Source organism: Taudactylus pleione, unplaced genomic scaffold (genome assembly GCF_031769625.1).
Source record: "Taudactylus pleione unplaced genomic scaffold, aTauple2 ptg000244l, whole genome shotgun sequence".
NCBI lineage: Eukaryota > Metazoa > Chordata > Amphibia > Anura > Myobatrachidae > Taudactylus > Taudactylus pleione.
The window spans coordinates 668007-684397 of NW_028284646.1; the positions used below are offsets into that span (position 1 = coordinate 668007).

The following is a 16391-nucleotide window of genomic DNA, read 5'->3' on the forward strand; positions in this document are numbered from 1 at the left end:
TTGGACTCTCCTTGGGGATTTGTGATATCTTCTTAGAAAGCACAGTTCTTCACTGTGCTTTTGCCAGCTTAACTCTTTTAATTTTTTTAGTGGGAGGAGGGCTTCCATCGTCATGTGAAGCTGAACAACTAGTCATGAACATACTAGGGATCGACCTTAGCCGTTCCTTGCCACTCCGTGTCGTAAATGGCATATTGGCAAGTTTACGTTTCTCTTCAGCTGATTTAAATGTCTTTTTCAAGGTCATTTTCCTGTACTTTGCCATTTGGGATTGTATGTGTCCTCTACTATGACATTGGGCATCGGCCTTGGCAGACGACGTTGATGGCATGTTATCGTCTATGTCATGACTAGTGGCAGCAGCTTCAGCACTAGGAGGAAGTGGTTCTTGATCTTTCTCTATTTTATTTTTATCGGAGAAAGTTTGGTCCTCCATTTATGTTACATCGATTTGATATATACGTGCGGCTAAACACAGAAAATAATTTTATTTTTGGTTTGGACTGGAGTGTACTTTCGGGGGTTACAGCACCCTTAACGGTCAAGCCAGCCGGCCCTTTACTTATGACACAGGCGCACGCTTGGCACTACTTTGTTGATGCACGTGCGGCTACTGCGCACACAATTCACAAACACAGAAAATAATTTTTTTTTTGGTTTGGACTGGAGTGTACTTTCAGGGGTTACAGCACCCTTAATGGTCAAGCCAGCCGGCCCTTCACTTATGACACAGGCGCACGCTTGACACTACTTTGTTGATGCACGTGCGGCTACTGCGCACACAATTCACAAACACAGAAAATAATTTTATTTTTGGTTTGGACTGGAGTGTACTTTCGGGGGTTACAGCACCCTTAACGGTCAAGCCAGCCGGGCCCTTTACTTATGACACAGGCGCACGCTTGGCACTACTTTGTTGATGCACGTGCGGCTACTGCGCACACAATTCACAAACACAGAAAATAATTTTTTTTTTGGTTTGGACTGGAGTGTACTTTCGGGGGTTACAGCACCCTTAATGGTCAAGCCAGCCGGCCCTTTACTTATGACACAGGCGCACGCTTGGCACTACTTTGTTGATGCACGTGCGGCTACTGCGCACACAATTCACAAACACAGAAAATATATTATTTTTTTAGCACTTGGGGGGAGCACCCCTGATGGACAGAGCACCCCCTGGACAACACTACAGCACCCCTTTAGGACTGGGACACTGCACAGGACTTTGGAGTGGACACAGCCCCTATGGAGAACTGACTGCACAACACAGTCCAGCCAGCCCCTATGGACTTTGAAGTAGTGGACACAGCCCCTATTAACAACAGCAGCAACACAGCCAGCCCCTATGGACTTTGAAGTAGTGGACAACAGCAGCACTACACTACACTACACTACACAGCCCTAACTCCCACCCTCCCTCTTCACTGTCCACAGCCGAGTGAGAAAATGGCGCCAACGCGGGTACCTTATATAGGATCCAAAACCCACGAGACTCGGAAGGCGGGATGATGACGTTTTGCCTCGATTTCAGATCCGAGTCAGGCGGGAAAAGTCGAGCCTGACTCGGATCGGACTCGGATCGGGGGGGCTCGGGGGGGTTCGGATTTCAGAAATCCGAACCCGCTCACCCCTAACTGTAATTATTGTTTTTGTACTCAGTCCAACACCTATCTTGATCATTGCTGCTGGAAAAGGCTAATTGCCTAAAATATACACTAATGCATGAAAAAGAAACAGTTAAATATTGTTAATATAATTAACATAAATCCATCTCCAAGCTGCTATCGAGACATCTGCCTAGTTGGCCTATATTTTACTAAAGTACAGTTATATCCCAATGGTTTAAAGGAGATAATGAAAAAAAGCTATTTAATTATAATGTACTGCAGATTATTAAAAAAATGTCAGAATAAAAAAGTGTCAAATGAGTGTATTATAATGTAACTGGTATCAGGTTTGATTTGCAGGTGGCACTTACACCCCGGACTTACCTTGTTTGGGCTTGCGTCCTTTGGCGTTCCGATGCCAGGACTAAAATAGGCATCGGTATTTCGACGCCTATCTTAAGTCCCTTGTCAGGATTCCCCTGTCGGTATTGAGATCGACGGCATCGCGGCCATCTATCTCATAACTACATTCCCCTTGATTTCCATACAGTCTGGCACTGCAGAGTATTGTGGTACCAGGCTACCTACAAATAAATGATGGTAACAAAAGAGAACATAGGCACTAGCTGTAAATACCAGCAGGACCAAGATCATTTCTACATCTGTACTTGTGAATGTTATAAAGTGACAGTCTGTCTCAGATCTAAATAAAATGTATTTTAGAAAAGGCCTGTATTATGGAGGTGGCTTAGAATTAGAATTGATGACGAATGTTGACAAGTTCAAAAAGATAACCTCACCCGCTCTTCATCTCTCTCTGAAGCAGAAATACCCACTCTCAGCCACTGCACTTTCAAAGCATCATATTAATGGCCATGGCACTTACTAACCCATAAATGATCAAAGCAGCTTAGAAATGCTAATGGAAAATGGTTAATTTACATCACCTGAGTTGCAAAGCAAATAAGATAACATATGGTGCATGTCAGTTTTGTGATGTAATGATGCCCATATAACTCTCAAATAAAAATGTTTAAAGTCATAAAATTGTAAGCATTCAGTATGACAGTACATTCTCCATATCTCACATATAAATCTATTTTCTGAATGTCTGCAATGTGTTCAGTCATGTAACCATTTTGTGGTTAAGAATTGACACGTATGACGTGATACAGGTCATTGAACCATGGCATGTTATGTTTTGGAATCATTTTGTTTTAGAGACGCATATTGACACCTCACTAGAATGTAAATATTTTTCAACTCCATGCTTGACTTCATAAAAATCATAGTGTAAGGTCACATCCATTTTCATAAGACACACCGCATAAATTCTAAAGTAGATCTAATTCCGCGTGGAAGGGAAAGGCATACATTGACCATCTAGAAAATATCACATAAATAATTTCTTTCTTGAAAGTTTTAAATCCAATGCAAGCAGTGTATTGCAATTTGTTATGTTATTCAAGCCACAATAATCTGTTTCTTTAGGAATTTTGTAAACAAAAATGCAACATTTCAAGAAATACTGAATAAACTGGTTAAAGTATTTCAGTCAGTTTTCCTTCTGGATTTGAATACAAAAAACAAACTAAAGTACTGCTTCACTTTTCATATTATAACCTTGTTCCATTCATTCTAAAGGCGCACATCCACTAGCAGATGAGGTAATGACAGTACGGTTACGACATCCTAATCGTGCCGTCGTTCCCCATCCCCTGCAGTGCCTACACTGAATGATGAGTAATTCAGTGTAGGCGCCCTCCATCATCCCTGAAAATGCTCAATCTGTCGTTATCGGCAGATTGAACTCCATGTTCAGCTAATGATTGATGTCGGAAACGACCAGCAGGAGCGTGCATCGCTGGTTGTTTCCGACATTATATTGCACGATTAATGAGCGATTGCACGATTACGATGTCGTAATCATGCAATCACTCATTAATATCTGGTAATGGATACGCGCAGTGGCGTAACTACCGTGCGTGCAGGGGGTGCGGCTGCTATGGGGCCCGGACCAACCCGGGGCCCGGCCTTCCCCCTGCACCTACAGTGCCAGGCCGCTGTCCGCTGCCCTTCCCTCCAGACCCTCCTCACTCCCCTATCAGTCTCCTCACTCCCCTCTACTACACTTACCTGCTCCTTGGTTGCGTGCCCCCCCGCTCCGTGGTCGCGTCTTCCCAGTCAGCTCCGCCTCCGGCTCTCCCCATTGGCTGATACTGGGAGAAGGTGTGGCCACCTCCTCCCAACATCAGTCAGTGAGATGGAGCTGACCGGGAGGGAAGGTGGGTCTGCCCTGCACAGCGCGACCATGGATCAGGTAATCCGGGGTGCGGGGGGGTCTCAGACCGGCGGGGGGGCCTCAGACCGGCGGGGGGGGCAAGAGCGGGATGAGATTGGGGGCCGCGTGCTGAGAGGGGGGCCCATAACATTTTTTGCTATGGGGCCCCTGTTGGTAAAGTTACGCCCCTGGATACGCGCCATTAGTTACATTTAAATGACTCTTCCAAGGGACTACATTTCTCCTGATTTGTAAGTCAGGAAAATAAGACTCATTGGAGCTGTATTTATTTTAAGGATATTTTTGGAATTCCACAGTCCTCAAGGCTCCCCAACAGTTCAGGTTTTAGAGAGAGAGAGACACGGTTGAGCACAGGTGGTTAAATCAAATTGAGGTACTAATTAATACCACTTGCAGACAGAAAATGGCAAAAAACCCAGATTATCCCCGACTTTTGTGTACCGGTTTTTTTTTGCCACTCTCTGTCTGTACCCCCCTTCAGACAGAAGAGCAAATTCCCGTGTCTAAAATTTCAACCCGGTAATTTGCTGTTTTACACGTGTATTTCTTCTTTCTGAAAAGGTCAACCCGGGACTAAATTCCCGTGTCTCCGACCCTGGTAAATTCCCGGGTCGAAGTCCCGGAAATTTAGACACGGGATGACCCTTTCAGACAGAAAAAAGTCCCGTGTAAATCACCAAATTACCGGGTTGAAATGTTTAACCCGGTAATTTAGATTTCTTTCTGAAAGGGGTATAAGTCACCTGTGCTCAACCATGGATATCTCTAAAACCTGAACGGTTGGGGAGTTTGAGGAATGTGTTTGGGAACCTCTACTCTACACATACTTTTTACTAAACCTTTGTATACAGAATGCCAACTATCAGAGTAAATATTTTCCTCACAAATCCTTGTTCAATGGAGTGAAAGCACAATATCACAAAACAAAAAATATAATTTTCTGGCTCTGATAGCACTATATTGCATTGCTGTAACAGTCCAGCTGTGTTCTGGTTTGTGACGAGCATGCCATGAAAACTGTATATAAAGCTTATAAAGTAATTTGATTTTCATAAATTATGAAAATCATGTTTGGTGGTGGTAAAAAAAAAATATAGTTGTCATTTCTTTCTTATTCAACATCCTTTATTTATATTAGGGTGAATTATCAAATTGATGGAATCTACATTAATTATCACATTTTAAATAAATACTTAGCATAACTTTATTCATTTATTTAGTAATAAACTTTATTAAAGGTCTTCATAAAAATATTTCCTGAAATAACTGCTTCCTTGTCATATAACAGCCACAAGAATGGTTGTGTTAACAGGATGTAGTTGGCATCTTGATGATCAGGATACTGGTGCCAGAATTCTGACAGCAGTCAATATCCTGGCTCCAGGATCCCGACCGCTGACATCTCGAGGGTTAAATATTAGGGTTAGGTTAAGGGCTTGAGGTTAGTGTTACGGGGAGGAATAGGGTTAGGCTGCGGGGGTGGGATTTAGGATGCGGGAAGGAAGGATAGGTTTAGTGGTAGTGTTAGAGTACTTACCTACAGGTATCAGTATTTCAAGCCAGTCAGGATTCTGAGCACCAGTATTATGTGCATCAGGATCCTGTACCCGAATTGTGTTAACAGCTATCCTTGTTTAGCTGTGCTATGGAACTGCAGTTCCATTGTTACATTAGAAGCACATTGTATACCATCAAGGGCTGCATGTGTGTATGGCTGTGGCAGGCAGATTTACTACCATATGCTAATGTGTATGATCGCACCGCCCATTATTTTTACAACCGTCATCATCAGTATTGGCACTTACACCGACCCCATGCTGGGTGCAAAAGAGAACTCAGAAACACACATTCCTTCCTCATACACACACCTCAAGCCAGAGCCGTAACTAGACTTTCTGGTGCCCTGTGCCAGAGAGAGCAATGGCGCCACCCCCCACCCACACACCTCTTTTTATATAGGGACATAAGATAGTGCACCTGAAAAAAGGGCCAGGGAAGAGATAGGAGAGGCCAGGAGCTGCTTGGAATAAAAGAAGAGGAAGCTACAAGGGAGAATGATAATAAACAGGAAATTTGACAGGCCCAAATAGCGCCCCCTGCCCTGCGGTGCCCTGTGCCATGACACATGTCACACTACCCTAGTTACAGCCCTGCCTCAAGCTACCACAGAAGTCTGCTACATGTCCACAACACTCTCATGACACAAAAATTGATTTTTTTTTCCATGTACGGAGAGATCCGGCCACATTTGGGTTGCATGTAATGTCGAAGTCAGATGCAATTGAGCTTTTTTTTTTTTTTTTTTTTTACTGATGCAGTTGCGATTGAGACTCATGTTCTCAGAAATGTCTTGAAAATGTATTGGGTATTTCTGGGCAGAGACTGGGACGTGAGAGGGGCTCTGCAGATACATTGAGATGAGCCATCTTATGGGTGTGTTCAAAATGAATGTGTGTTTATACAAATCATGGTACAGTACTTTTTTTTTTCTAGCACGCTTATCACTCTTTAGGGCAGAGGTCTCTAAACTCGGTCCTCAAGGCACCCTAACAATCCAGGTTTTAAGGATATCATACAGAGATCTTTTCAATAACTCTGTGCTACCTACTTTGTGGCAGTTCCTACATTGTGGCGGAAACAACAAATGCTTTTATCAGGACGAAAATTCCACCTGTCATGTTTCCAGAGCAGACTTTTTTATTTGCATGTCCAAGTATTTCATTAAGTATAAATTGCCTACATTTACCCATTGTATGAGTCAGTGCTGAACATTTTCCATTTGCTTCATTTTCTATAGATTAGATGCAGTAAAAGTGGGAGTGATTCTGAGTTGCACGCAGCTAAAGCATTTCCTTCTGCGCATTTGTCGGAGACACACTGCACATGTGTGTCCCGATGGTTACCACTGGGGGAAACAGATCAAGAATGCATAGAGATCTATCTAATTTCTATTGGAGTTTCAGGGTGGCAACTGGGACGAGGGGTGGCTGACAGATGGGGGCATGATAGTGTTAGCATTTGCATTTAAAGATGCAGTTCCATGGACCCATTGCAGTTCCATTGGCCATGGTCCCTCTGACTTTCTGCACGTGTTATAGTGCGTCTTTGTATGCATATTGGAGGATTTGTGCCACTGCCAGTTGGCATCTTAATAGGACACCCATCAGTTGTCCTTGGCATTAACAGAAAGCTGCTACTGCAACTGCGGCCACTGCGGCATCATCCCCAGAGGGTGATGATGCCACAGGTCAGTGCAGAGAGAAGATTGAATAGTTCCTTTTCACAACACTTTCTCCTTATATTTCAAAAAAGGAGAGAAGGGAAGAATCCCTATATGAGTGCATTATTACTTATAATAAAAAATAAAATATAATCTTTATTATAATTCTTAAAATACACCCTTGGGTGAACAAACACAGCAAAATACAAAACATACAATATTACATATAACAGAACAATTATAGGTACAACAGATTAATATTTAGGACTGGCACAGAGAACGCCTAGAAACTGTCACTGAATTTAGGAGCATTATAAATTTAATAGGTACACAAAGGGACACTATCAAGTGTATATGTGACAAATATATAGGACTGAGCACACATTTTAATATGTTATATTATATGTAATATTGTATGTTTTGTATTTTGCTGTGTTTGTTCACCCAAGGGTGTATTTTAAGAATTATAATAAAGGTTATATTTTTTTTTATTATAAGTAATAGTCCTTTTTTGAAATAATGTATAATGTCCCTGAGTAGCACCCCTTACCTGATCATTAATTTATAATCGCAATAGGAATTTAAGGGTTATTTGAGAATTCGTGATGTTTTGAATATCAGTCCTAAGTGCGACCTTTCTTCCATTCCCCCTTACCCTTATTTGTGCACTTTCTCCTTATAGTAAAGCCTACTCAATGGCCGTTTGTTCTCGCCATGCTATGTTATACACAAGACACATCATCTTTTTTTCTTTTCATTTGCTCACAATGAAACCCACTGCAACTAATAGGTTTTACACATTTTGAAGGGCTGGGTACGGGATCCCGGCGGTCAGGATGCCAACGGTCAGAATACCAATGGCGGCATCCCGACAGGCAGAATGTGGTAAATAACCCTTACTCTAACCCACACCCTAACTCTCCCCTACCCTCTTGGAGCCTAACCCGAACCCCCCCCCCCAATACAGCCTAATCTTAACCCTCCCCTCCTGCTTCCTTACCTTAACCCTCACCCTAGTATCTAACCCTACCTCCTAACCCTAACACTAATTCAGACTGCTGTCAATTTGTCTTAGAATTGGGATAGTTGTTACTATGGTTTTAGTAAATATTTTTTCCTTTTAAGTAATGTTCATAAATAACTCTTTGACACATGCATGCGCAGGTGTGATGCAAAAGTATTGGGTCTACATAGATTCCATACCTAATATAGAATGAGCATATTGAACTCAATAGAAAGAAAAAAAATTTTTGTCCACGTTAAGTATAATTAAGATTGGTTGGTTAGAAAGTGAGATACATTTTCATTTTACAGACACATATTACAAGTCTGTCTAGTCAGACAGTATTGCTAAATCAGACAGGGAGTTGTCCACAACAGCCACTATTAATCTTGAAAATTACACTTATTGGCAAGTGGTAACAAAGAGCAGAAACACTTCCTTACTCCTCATCCTCGAAATCACTCTATTGTCTCCTTTCAACACAGTTTGTTTTTTTAATCCTAAGAAGAACAAACACCAAATTACAAAGGCATGTCTAATAGTGCCTAAATCAATTAAAACTTCCAACCACAATCCTGGCAAATAATATTGGACATGTCTAAATAGAACTGACGTAATTTCAAAAGTATTTAAAATAAGATATACTTTCATTTTTGGTGCTGCCTTCTGCCCTTTATTTTTAAATGTACTTACCAAAGGCAGAACTAAGCCTATAGAGTGTGTCCGTGTGTTCTTATGCTGTGTATACATACAGTAGATAAAGGACCTTCCAATTAGTAGGAAGTCTGTTGTCTTTTGTGATGTTAATGAAGAAAGCTGCAGTAGTTTATATAACTCGTGACCCCAGGGCCCTTGCAGCTGGCCAAAGTTTTTTCTATGATGCTGCATAGATTGTTGGGTAATTAAGGTAATTTTCATACTGCAAAATCTACAGACCTGCAATATTTGTCAGCCTAATGCATTGCAAAGTGCATATCCTTTCATTGGTTTTGTATGACCACAGTTGTTTTGTGGCAAAGTGTACCCTTTATCCCTACTTGGAGTGTGAACAATGTGATGGAATTACTGTCATTTCATGGAGCATCACTGCTATAAAATAAAGAGAGGAGGGAGGCCTAACAATGCCGGTTCTCCCTCCAAAGATCCCATTCCTATGCTGTGATAGGAGCAGAGTAGGGACCTCTTCTGAGCATGTACAATGAAACCCCAGTCATAGCTTCTATGTGTATGAGCAGAACTCACACATGCTTAGATGAGGTCTTCATAGTCCCCATGCGATGCAGAACCAGTCTGACATGGGACCTAGTGAAGCAATGTTCTGCAACTGAAGGTAAACGAGTGATCCCAGCTTGACACCAAAATTTAATTTAAGTTATGTTAATAAAATATACAAATACACACATTTAGGTGACCATGGATAATTTACTTGTCTATAAGTAGATTTGATATTTATGGTGCAAGACTGTGCACACACTTTCACACTGAGGTGTTAGTACTATAAAGTACTAGTTCAGCATTGAAACTTTGAACACGGTATAGATACAGTATAATATATAATATAATATATTGACACTAAACTCTTAGCTTTTTTAGATTGACATTAGCTGTACTATCAGAATAATATAGCTGAATATATATATATAGCAAAATGATTATGAGGTATGCTTATACAGAATGTAAGAAATGCTTAATCAATAGAGGTAAAACATACTGTAAGATGGTTCCTTTCCTAGCTGCTCTGGTCTTATAGCAACATCTTGAAGGGTCCCCATCACCTCTCCATAGGGGCGTTTCAAGGGAGGAGGGGGCCTTTGTGCAGTCTCTGTCTGGGGCCCCCTCCTCTCTCTCTCTCCAACGGCCATCAGTGCAGTAGAGCAATGAGCACGCTACCGCAGCAGTAGACTCTGCCCACTAGAGAGTCTACAGCGCATGCGCAGGTCGCCGGAAAAATGTCAACATTTTCCCGGTGTTTTCCCTACTGCACATGCACAAAATGCCGGGAAAATGAACGCAGTGGGCGTTTTCCAGGTGATTTTCACAGCGCTAAAACCGGAGCCGATGTGGAACTCCAGTGGTGGAGTGGTAAGTATTAAAAATATGGGTGCAGGGTGTGAGGTGTGGGCCCCCTGGACCCAGGGGCTCGTCACTGATACACAAACCAAGCTGTGTGTCAGGATCTCAAACACATTGAAATGTTCCCAGTTCCTAAGACTATATACATAAAGCACAAAGCACCCATATGCCACTAGCCTTGTGGGCCTGAATCTCACCAGACCTCTTGAGTATTAGCAGCTGTTTTCGTTATACATGCATTTGTATATGAATGTATGTATTTATTTTTAATGCAAGCTGTACATTGTATTAAAAACTAAATAATTTTATATATATATATATACACAGACATATATTATTATTTTTTTTTAATACAACATCCAGCTTGCATTGGCTGGAAATTTTTTCTTTTTGCTGAGGATCCAAAGTGTTTTGTTTATACAATCTAGTCACACCCCCATGTGAAGTTTTTTAGAAAGTTTCTTTATTATTATTAATTTTCTTTAATGGCTATTCTGACCAATCCTGTCCAACTGATTCCCTAGGTGTTCAATACAGTGGCTATAAATTAATTTAGTGAAAGGACCTGTTGCACATTTCTTTCAGCAATTTCTATACATAAAATATAGCACTATTTATTGCCATAATCATCCAGTACAGACACTTTGCACCAGGCTACAATGGAACATGATGCTTAATTGAATTGACCTCATAAAGTCTATATACCCTTAAGCTGGCCACACACTAGACCAACTTTCATCCAACTAGTTGGCTGGTTGGAATAAAAATCTGGTAGCTTATGGGAGTAACTGATGATCAGCAATTTGCTCCTAAAAGCCAGAAAATAGATGAAAATGGTTGTTCAGACAAGTTTGTTAAATGTTTGCTCTAAACAATTTGTTCAAACAACAGTTTTTGTCCATTTGCTGATTGTCATTTGCTTTCATTCCAACCAATCGACTAGTTTGCTGGTTGGATGTAAGTTGGTCTAGTGTGTGGCCAGCTTTATAAAATTTTAATTTTGTGATGTAAAACCTGAAATCAAAATAAATCATGTCTGGCTGTTTTTTGAACTGTGTTAGGTATAATACAAAACCCACAATGCCTTGTCTGTAGCTGTGTTCAGAGTTAACCAACAACATTTAAATTCATGTTCAAAAGAGATTAGCATACACCTGCAAGCAATGAAAGTGATTGTGTTTAACACACACGCGAAAAAAAAGATCAAATATTCCTGTAAGGTTTCCTTGCAGCTTCCTTGTTTGCAGCCTACTGGGATGAAGAGTTTTCAAAATAAATGCCGGCTCTCATTTTTGAAAGTGGTATAAAAGAAGTTAAAATGCATTACATGTATTATAGGATGCTGAGTAGACTATAACAAATGGAGAAAATGTGGTACAAAAGGGACATTTCCAGATTAGGATGTCCCTCCAAAGTTTACCAAGAAGACTACACCGACATTAAAGGAACTGCAGGAATTTGTGCACTGAACTGTTCACTCCCTGCATGACAATTGGCAATATTATTTTCTCACAAAAAAGAACATATACTGTAAGCCCATCTAAAAGTTTTCAAAAAATAAATTGACACCTCAAATTATGGGGGAGATGTATTATAGCGGCATGCAATGCGCCTCTGTAACTCTACCTGCTTTACCTCTTTACCGAGGTGAAGCAGGAAGCATTACCGACGAGAAGTAAGAACTTCTCATCTGCCGCAGTGGAGGAGTAAAAATTCCCCCCTCTGCCCGATCCCTGCCAGAGCCCACAGCACATCAGCCTAGTGCGGATGTGCTTGTCTTACCTCCTACTGGGTGTGCGCGAGATCTCATATGTCAAAATGGCGGCACTGTTGGAATGATTAGTGCCACTTACCATCTTGTAGATAGCAGCACCTAAAATGACGAGGGGGGCGCACAGCCCCTCTGTCATTTACCATCAAACCCTACATTAATACATAGGGGAGAAATGGTATCAGCGCACATATCACCGGGGAATACATCCTCACCCCCCCACACCATGTGAGAAAATGTCTTATGGTCTGATAAGTATGAATTTTTTTGTCCATGACTCTAAAAGATATCTTTGTGCAAAGACAAACACAGACCATCCCACAAAGAATGTAATACCTGATGTACGGTGGGGATAGCATCATTAGGAGCAGTTTATCTTTTTAGTCAGGATAGGGGGCATAATGAATAGCACCATATCAGATGTTTTTGAAGCAAACCTCCCGTCAGGATGATGACGAGAAATTTCACTTTCCCGCATGATAAATACAAATCTAAGTCATCCAAGTAATGGCTTTAGAAAAGTATGATCAATATCTTGTAATGTAAGAGCCCAGACCTCAATCCTATTGGAAACCTGTTGAATAAACTAAAAAAAATAAATCACCTTGTAATTTGATACATTTTTCTGCAAGGAAGAATAAGATAGAATTGCAAAGTCCAAGTGTGCAAATTTTATGGGGACTTATTAAAAAAGACTCACTGTTATAACAAATCAGTATGTTCTTCCACATAGTATTAAATTAGGGTTGTGCATTATCTCCAGATATTGCATTTTTTTATTTATACTTTGTACTACTAAAAGTAGTCTATTGTACAAAAAAGGTCTGACATGATTTATCTTGATTTCAGGCTTTGCATCACAAAGATCTGCAAGTTTGATAAGGTAAATGCATACAAGACTTGACAATATTAAAAAGGTAAAAATTATCATGTTATATTTTGATTGAATATGACTGCAAGAAGAGAAGACTTTGGTGGAGTACAGCTTGAAATTATCTGAAATATCACTAGAAACTGTTTTGGTGAGTGCAGATTATCCATTGCTTACACACACACACACACACCAATGGGTTGCGCTGCTATGGAGACTGGACAGAGCCTAGCCCAGGTGGTAGACCTAGGGTAAGTATGGGAGCTGGGGTGGAGGGGTCACGGTACCAAGGTGAGGGGGGTGCTTGGGTGGTACTGAGCTCAGGGGAAAGGGTAAGACAAAACTCCAGAAAGGGGGCAAAGCAGTGTATTGAGAGGGTTGGACAGAGAAGGGGGAAATCTGCTTCACAGCACTGAGGTGCAGAGACGGGCATAGGCAAACTAATCAAATGCCTATGGCATTTGGATTGCTTAGGGGCATCCAAGCCTGCTTAGGGCTGGCGAAGGTTTGGGACAGACATGGCTGGGGCACCTGCTGGTGACTGGGCAGAGACTCTGTCAGCTGCTTCTGTCACTGCACCCTATCCACAAACTGATTTCAGCTGACAGCTCTGATTGGGCCTGGCAGCAGCAAACATTGAGCAGGCAGTGGCGGAACAGCCGGCCACGATTTTTGGGGGTAGAGCACCTGGACAGCAGCAAATGGTTAGCACCAGGCTGACCTCTGGGACAGTACGCACCAGGACAGCGACTGACAGTGGTGAGAATGAGCTTCTGCACATGGGCAGAGGCTCATTCAGAATTATAAGTAAATGGCAGTGGGAGGGCTGCTGTGCCCACAGCAGCTCCTCCCAGGGGCTTTTGTGGAGCTCAGAGTAGTGAGTCACAACTCACGGCTCCGCCTACAGCAATCATTACACATAGCTGTTGCCTGCCAGTCTAAGCTGGGAAATGCGGGTCTGCCACCAGGGGCTTGCTGTACCTTGAGTCTGGTGGCTCTGCAGGCTGCACTCAAGTAAAGTAAGTCTGGAACTTGGAGAGGGCTGGGGTGCTGTGGTGCTCACTGCTGGGATAAGGGTGCTGGGTGAGGGTGGATATTGACACCGTACTATGCTGGGTGAGAGGTGCTGTGCTGGGATAGGGGTGCTGGGTCAGGTGAGGGGTGCCACTGTGCCGTGTTGGGGTGTTAGAGGGGTGATGGGTGCTGTGATCTGTTCTGTGCTGGGATAGGGGGCTGCTGTACTGGGTGAGGACCCTGCTGTGCTTGGTGAGGGGGGGTCCTGTGCTGGGATAGGGGTCCTGGGTTAGGTGAGGCATGCTGACACCGTGCTGGGATGGGGGGATGCTGTGATATGTGCCGGGAGAGGGGTGCTGGGAGCACAGTACAATGGGGGATGGGCCACAGAACAGTTAGACCCCACCCTATCCATGAGGTCACACCCCTTTTCATGATCCGAGCTGGATGGGGGGTGGGCACCACCCAAAATTTTGCCTAGGGCTGACTCTCGTTCTTGAGTTTGATTCCCACCAAAGCCTTAACTGTGTGGAGTTTGTATATCCACCCCATGCTTGTGTGGGTGTTTCTGGGTACTTCGGTTACCTTGCACAATCCCAAAAACACTGGTAGGTTAATTTGCACCGGCAACAAAAATGAACACTAGTGTGTATGCATTTTGGTAGGGAATAGAGATTGTAAGCTTCACTAATGTATATACAGTATGTGTGTGTGTGTATATAAACACACGTTTCAGAAATGTATTGTTCTTTCGTCAGGATTACAAAAAACACCAACACCACATATATACATACATATATATATTTTATTATTATATATATATATTTATTATTATGTGTGTGCCTGTGTAAATACTGTATGAAATAAGTTTTCACTGTTGAAATACAATACTGCTTTAAAAGTTGTCATCAACTAAGGCAGGCCTTAAAAATAAGTACTGTAATTTGACAGAGTAGCAATGCCTCCCAGCAATGGGAGTGTCATTGTTTTACTCAGCAGAGAGAGGCCTGTAATCAGTACACACATTTTGAAATTACTTAGAAAGCCTACTCAGTACCAGATTTTAAAATGCGCAATTGCAGTTAAAATATATCAATCAGGTTAAAATAATTTGCATGAAGACAATAAATATTGTAGTTTTTTTAAAGGTGTATTTCCAAATAAATTTGTAAATCTCTCAATACTTTTGTCTTTGACAAAGAAATACATTTTTAAAATGGTACTGTCTGAAATACTTATCTGATCTCGTATGTCTGGGAAATCAAGCACTGACAAGACACAGGTCGTAAAAGCTCACCTCGCTAGCTATAGCTATATATAGTAATGGGATGACATTGCATTATCATGCTGTCTGGTTCCCCTTAAATTATTTTACTGTGCTTTACTGTGATATCACTATACTATTACACCAATTGAAGAAACTATTTTTTTTTTTGCAAGGTTCGTTTAAAACTGAACAATTAAAAAAGTAAGTATAAAACAGACATTATAGAAATATATTCCAAATGTTTTCCGTTCACTGTTCCAACTTACTACATTTTTACAACTACTGTACTGTTCAAAGAAAATATTCTTGTCCTCATAAAACAGATATAGTTAAATGTATACAGGATTTTGGCTTCATATGACTTTCCTTAGTAACATTAAATATTTATTAATGTTAATATGCTTACAATACATTGTACATCTGTTTTTTCTATTCCCTCTCCCTCCCTAATTGTTGTATTACAATGAAACCTATAAGTTATAGCAAATTAAAAAAAAAGCGTGACCAATAAGCTGTAACAATAAACTGTATTTTGAACATGCATTCGATTCGGGACAGTTAAATAATTGTGGTGACAATAGTCAGGATGTTCCTTTGATAAACTGAACTCCCAGAAGACTTATCCATAAGTTTTCTATTATTATTATTATTTATTATTATTATTATTATTATTATGAGGAGTAGTAGTGATAGTATTAACGTTAATAAAGTCCTGTCAAATCTTCCTTTATAGCCCAGGTACAAATTACACTAGTAGTTACTTCATTACCTACGTCTCCTTGTTTATAACCAACTCTCAGGGGTTAAAACAACAGACAAAATTAAAGCGTTTCACAGTTTCCTACTTGTAAATAAATATATTCATTTTTTAACTAATCGTGGAAAAAAGAAATCCACAGATTTACACTGTGTTACTTACAGTACCATGAAATGAAAACAGGTAGAAGCTTGTGTGATTCAAAGCAGTCCAATGTGTCAGAGCTCTGGTGGAGATGTGAGAAATGTATTAGGGTTTGGCTAGTCCTCATGCATAGAGCCCTTGGCAGACAGGTGTGTTAACCTGTTGTAACATGCAAATAACTTGTTATATGACACCGCCTCAAATGCAGTACATAACCTGTTTAAACGAAAGCCCTTCCCTTCTGCAGACGGTATGATACAAAGGCCAGGCAATCCTGAAGGTTTCATGCTCACTGATGTAATAATGGGGGTGTGAATTGTTATAATGACAGTCCCATCCTGTTCATTTTACCAACACTAACA

At 41.2% G+C, this 16391-nt stretch overlaps 1 protein-coding gene across 2 annotated transcripts in view; it reads right to left on the reverse strand.

Moving 5' to 3' along the window:
- The window catches only part of SACK1B (scaffolding CK1 anchoring protein B), a 72650-nt gene extending 56519 nt beyond the window's left edge, over positions 1 to 16131 (reverse strand). Inside the window, exon 1 of one of the 2 annotated variants that reach the window (XM_088479746.1) lies at positions 16053 to 16131. The gene's annotated coding sequence lies outside the window, so the exon portion shown is untranslated. Of the gene's footprint in view, positions 1 to 16047 lie in introns of both variants that reach the window. The other variant, XM_088479745.1, reaches the window with a different exon arrangement.
- Positions 16132 to 16391: the final 260 nt, after the last annotated feature.